This window comes from Hypanus sabinus, chromosome 1, assembly GCF_030144855.1.
Source record: "Hypanus sabinus isolate sHypSab1 chromosome 1, sHypSab1.hap1, whole genome shotgun sequence".
In the NCBI taxonomy this organism is placed as follows: domain Eukaryota; kingdom Metazoa; phylum Chordata; class Chondrichthyes; order Myliobatiformes; family Dasyatidae; genus Hypanus; species Hypanus sabinus.
The window spans coordinates 115,109,805-115,115,804 of NC_082706.1; positions in this window are offsets into that span (position 1 = coordinate 115,109,805).

The window sequence follows — 6,000 nt, forward strand, 5'->3', positions numbered from 1 at the left end:
TCAGCTGAAAGAAGGTTTTCTGATCTGATGAAATGAAAATTGAGCTTTTTGCCCATCTGATTAAAAATTATGTTTGACGCAAGCCAAACATTGCACGTAATTGAAAACACACCACCCCTACCGTGAAGGATGGTGGTGACTGCATCATGCTGTGGGCATGCTTCACTGCATCAGGCCCTGGAGGCTTGTGAAGGTAGAGGGTAAAGTGAATGCAACAAAGTACAGGGAAATCCTGGAGGAAAGCCTGATGCAGTCTGCAAGAGAACTGCAACTTGGGAGAAGATTCATTTTCCAACAAGACAATGACTCCAAGCAGAATGCCAAAGCTAAACAGGAATGGGTTAAAAACAAGGTCAATGTCCTGGATTGGCCAAGTCAGAGTCCAAACCTCAACCTAATGGAGAATTTGTGGCTGGACTTGAAAAGGGCTGATCACTGACTATTGAGCAGATTTCCCCCCATTCTTCTTTACAAATCAGCTCAAGCTCTGTGAGATTACATGGGGATTGTGAGTGAACACCCCTTTTGTAGAGATTTGTAGATCTGTTTTCACTTTGACAAGAAAGAGTCTTTCTCTGTTGATCAGTGTCAAAAAACCAAATTAAATCCACTGTGATTCAATGTTGTAAAACGATAAAACATAAAAACTTCCAAGGAGGTGGGGGTGAATACTTTTTAGATGCCCTGTATATCTGTTTCTCATCTCACTAGTATGTGGCATAGGTAGTATCCTGAGGTTACACCCATGGAAGTCCTATTTACTTTATATATAACTCCCTCAAATCGCGCTGCAAGACCTCTTTCCTGCCACTGCCTATGTAACAGATGTAAATATGGTCTACAACCTTTGTGAACCTTCCTCTCTCAGAATGTTCCATACCTGCTGCAAGAAGACCTTCACTCTGGCACCAGGGGGAGGCATTTTCTATGTTTATCAGTAATATAAAAGGTCTGCCATCTACCTGGCCATGATGCCACCCATGGAAGCCAAAAAACCAAGAAAACGTGTCCTATGTCTCAGAAGCCGCTACTCATTGAAGACAATCCTCAACAATAACATCTGCCACTGATCAAGATCAATATTAAGCTCTCCATCTACCAGATCAACATCCTTGCCAACATGCACAAAATGCTGGAGGAACTGAGTACGTCAAGCAATATCTCTGGAGATGAACAAGCAGTCAATGTTTCAGGCCAAGACCTTTTATCATTCCTGAATTCATCACAATACACTGATTGACTAGGTGACCTCCTACTGAACTGCTATCTCTGATTTGGTAATCACCCACCAAAGTTTCAGTGACTAACCAGATAATCCCTTCCTGCCTGCAGAGTCCTCCAGGCCGAGGCTATTCTTTTAGGACCAAACTCTGCCAATCATTATCGACTGTCTTCCCAAATTCCACTTTGATCCCCGTTTAGGCTCGGGATTACCACCCTTCCTTTATCTGCAGGCTGTGGACCCTACTGGTTAATTCTCTGGATTACTCAGCCTTAACTACGTAAGGATTCTGTTTCAACAATACCATCCTTGTTAATCATAAATCAGCCTTACATTTGTCTCAGCACAATTCAACAGATTGCAATGTGCGGTGTCATTTAATTGTAAAATTATAACACACATTAGATGACCCTGTGCAGTTTTTTGCATAAACCAGTTTTACTCAGTCCAGCAGAGGCTGAACAGCAGATTTGACATCAGTCGGCTGGAGGCGAGGGTGCTTTCTATTCTGAGGTTTCCAAGTCTATGTTCGAGCTACTTTAGTTTATATCCAAGGTTTTTTCCTAGGATCTGTAGGTTGACAAGGTTTGCTAGGTCTCCCATGGTATACTATGTTTCCGAGTTATGTGTAATGTTCCCAAGTTTACCAGCCCTGCCTCAAGAGCATCAGGTCTGTCCTGAGTTTACAAAACCTGTCTCAAGAGCATCAGATCTGTTTCAAGTTTACCAGCCCTGTCTTGATTTCCCCAAGACCCTCTGGAGTGTCAGCACCAGCCTTAGGGAGGGAGGTACTGTCAGGAGCCTTGCGGGCTTGTGAGGTGAGCTGCAGAGCATCAGGCTCTGATGTTTTCAGACCACCAGCATTTGTTAATTGTTGACTTGAATTGCTAACCCCTTGGTGCTTTTTGCTTAATCTTGTCAAGTTTATTTTGACTGGCATGGGTTTTCTGTGTACTGTGATTATTTAAAGCAGACTCCCAATTAGTACTTTTTGCTGGGTCCTTGTTTTGAGAATGATTTGTCTTGCTGCTTTGCTCGGTCAAGTTACCGATGTTCTGTTGGAATTCCTATGTATAAACTCTTGTTTTTGTCTCTACATGGGTGTCTTTCATCCCTTTACACTTAGGTTCAGTAATTGCCAGGGTACACTGTGAGAGGTAGGTGGATTTAGTTGCAACACTCATTCTATAGATTTTGGTGACCATGAAGGGATAATGAAGATAATGAACATTAGATGTGGACAATGAAGTGACAAAATATCATCGTCTGGTCCATTGACTCCTCACTTTATGTTAATTCCCTGTTCTCCCTGTTCTACTTGATTAGGGCACCTGATTCTCATTTGAACCGGCAGCATAAAGACTCCGACTGACATCCCACTCACGGCTGGACCATCTCCTGAGCAGAGCAGCAATACACATTCTGGGCCATTGAGAATAGTTGCTTCAGTGCCTGGGGTTGCTTTGGGAATTCTGTCGTTTTCGTGTCCAGATGAGTTTTGCAGCCATTTGCAACTACTCTGAGTCAAGATACACATTCTGTCATTTTCATGGGCAGCTGAGAATTGCTGGTCACTCCGAGCCAAGTTACGAATTGCCTGTCATTGTCTGGTTTTGTCATCTTGTGTCCAGCTGAGGATTGCTGGCCATTTGCTGCTCTTCCAAGCCAAGATATGAATTGTCTGCTGTTGTTTGTTTTTGTCATTATGAGTCCGAGTCCCAGCTCTGAGTCCAAGTCAAGTCCGAGTCCAGACTTCATGTTCAAGTCCCGGCTCCGGGTTCAAGACCAAGTCCCAGCTTCATGTCCAAGTCTAAGTCCAAGTCCAGATTCCGTTTTCAAATCCAAGTATAGGCTCCATGACCAAACTTCAGGTCCAGGCTCCATCGGGTTGTTGTCCAAAGTTCGCGTCCATTTAAGCATCTAATCCTCGCTTCCTGGCCTTTCTTGCAACTATTAATAAACTCACTTCTATTAGTACCACTTACGTGTCTGTGTCCTGCACTTGGGTCCGCTTCCCAGTTGTCCATTGCAACACAAAAGTGTTTCACTAGTAAACTACCCCTCAAGGAGATGGACTCAAATTATCCTTGAAAGGGATATTGCATTAATTGAGTCTGAAATATGGATGCAAGTCGGAAAGTAGAGTGATTTTCTGCAAAGAACTCCTAGTGTAAGGACATAGGACATAACACAAAAGAGCACAGAAAAAAAGCCTTTTGGCCATTGAGTTGTGCTGAACCAATTAAACAAATCCCTTTGGCCAATGCAAGTTCATATCCCTCCATTCTCTGCATATTCATGTGTCTAACATCATCTAAAATCCCTCTGTCATACTTATCACTCCTGGAAGTGCATTCCAGACACTCACTATTCTCTTTGTAAAAAAACCTTGCCCCACATGTATCATTGAATGTACCCCATCTCACCTTAAATGCACGTCTCTAGGATTAGACATTTCAACCCTGGGAAAATAATACAGACTGTATGACTCTATCTATGCCTCTCTGTCCACAACTCTCATAATCTTATAAACTTGGGGAAGGACCACAGTCGAGGCTCCTTCAGCTACTTCACATGGGGAGGCTAAGCAGGATGGTGAAGCCCTCAGACAATGAAAGGGTCATCGCCTCAGGGTGTCACATGAGTTTTTTTTAATATATAAGTCAATGCTACTTAATGTAATAACCATAAATTTTACACTGTTTCTTTTCTATATACTTTTTACTATCTGAGGATCTCCTTTGATTGTCATCTTATCGTAATGGAGAGGCTTGTGAGATGCTAAGATCCCAAGAGTGATGCCATTGGGAGTTTATCCATCTGGCACATAGCTCCTGGTAGGGCCATCCATGGCAGTAAGGTCAAAAGAGGAGGCTTCAGACAAAGAGTGATCCAACCAAGACTTCAGTGGTGGAATTGGTGGAAGATGATGACTCATCACAATGGCGGTGAAGATGGAAGAAAGCAGCAGCAGTGAAGGGTCCCCAGGCATCTTGCACTTCATGACAATGGACAGTTACCCCAATCCGTCAAGGACTGTGTGGTGGCTCCCCGCACATCAGCCTCCCCATGTTAAACCAAGTTATGCATAGGCATTCTCCATTGAGTGGGTCCACCCTAACATCCCAGATTATATGGATCTCATTCTCTAAAGCCACTTGAGGGTCCACCAATAGACAATCCTTTAGGAATACATCATACAGTACCTGCCCCAAGTGATCTCATTACTACTACTACTTTTCATTATGAAAAAGTACTTTTGTAATTTAAAAATAACTTCTATAAGGTCTACCCTCAGTTTCCAAGGACATATTTGTCTAACTTCTCATAGGTGTGCTCTAGAGGGCACATGCCCTCTAATCCAGGCAGAGTCCTGAAAACCTATTCTGCATGCTCTCCAAAACCTCCACATCTTTCCTATAACAGGATGATCAGAACTGAATACAACACTCCAGATGCAGCCAAGCCAATTTTATAAAGCTGTACCCAAAACCTCCTGATTTTTGGACTTCGTTCTCTAACTAATAAGAGCAGGCATGTCATACTTCTTCTTAACCCACATCAACTTGTGTAGCCTTTTTCAAGGATCTGTGGATAAGGACCCCAAGTTCTGACTGCGTAACAAATATTAAGGGTTTAGGGAGAATGAGGGCTTGTTAATCACAGCTGAAGTGTCTGAAAGAGATGCAATTTGAAACAGTTAACTCTTCTGTCCCTTTAGATTTCATCTCCCAACTCCTCACACTTGGTCGGATTAAACTACACAAGGGTAAAGTTCCAGAAAGAGATAATTGAGTTAGATAAGAAATTGAGCAATTGGGAGATGGTGGTGGAGTGATTCATGAATGAGATGGAAGAGGAACATTAAAGCTAGAAAGAGGTCCAGAAGAATTGGGTTAGTGAGTGCCAGTAACTTGAACAAACTGAGCAGAGAGTTTAGGCAGGGGTAGCTAAACAAATATTTGGCCTGACAAGGTACTGCAACAATAAAACAGACCCTACTATATACCCATCAGAACTTACAGTACAAGGTTTCCTCAAATATATGTTTTAAATTGCAAAGATAGAAAAGTGGAGAGAACAAAATGATGCAACAGGGGTGCGCTTTGTAAATATTTTTAACAATGGATGTTTAGGGTTTATATCTCCCATGGCAACTGTGTTTCTCACTCTAACCATATTTCCCTGGAAAATCCAAATCATAGAATAATTACAAGGTGGTGAGTGCTAATACTTTTTGCAGAAGTGGGTGGGAGTGGGGGAGGGCCATTGCTTTGCTGCTGCTTGTGCATGGGGGTGGGGAGTAGGGAGGGGGTTCTATTGTTCTAAATGTCATTCATTCTTTGGGGCACTCTTCAAGGTCCTTTTCACTTGTGAATACTGAAGCAAAGTATTCATTTAGGACCTCCCCAATCTCCTCTGCCTCCAGGCACATGTTGCCTTCTTTATCCTTTAGCAGTTCCATCCTCATTCTTGTCATCCTTCTGTTCTTCACATATGCATAGAATTCCTTGGGGTTCTCTTTAATCCTACATGCCAGCATTGAAATAGACACATTTCACCCCCTCTAACTGGCTACTTTTATGTTTTGTCCCCTGCCTGTCCTTCCTCACCAACGCAGAACACATAGCATCATGCCCTTGTCCTTTTACCCTAATCTCTGCATTCACATTCTGATTCCCACCCTCCTGCCAAACTAGTTTAAACCCTCCCCAACAGCTCTAGCAAACCTGCCTGCCAGGATATTGCTCCCTTTCCAGTTCAGGTGCAGCCTATCC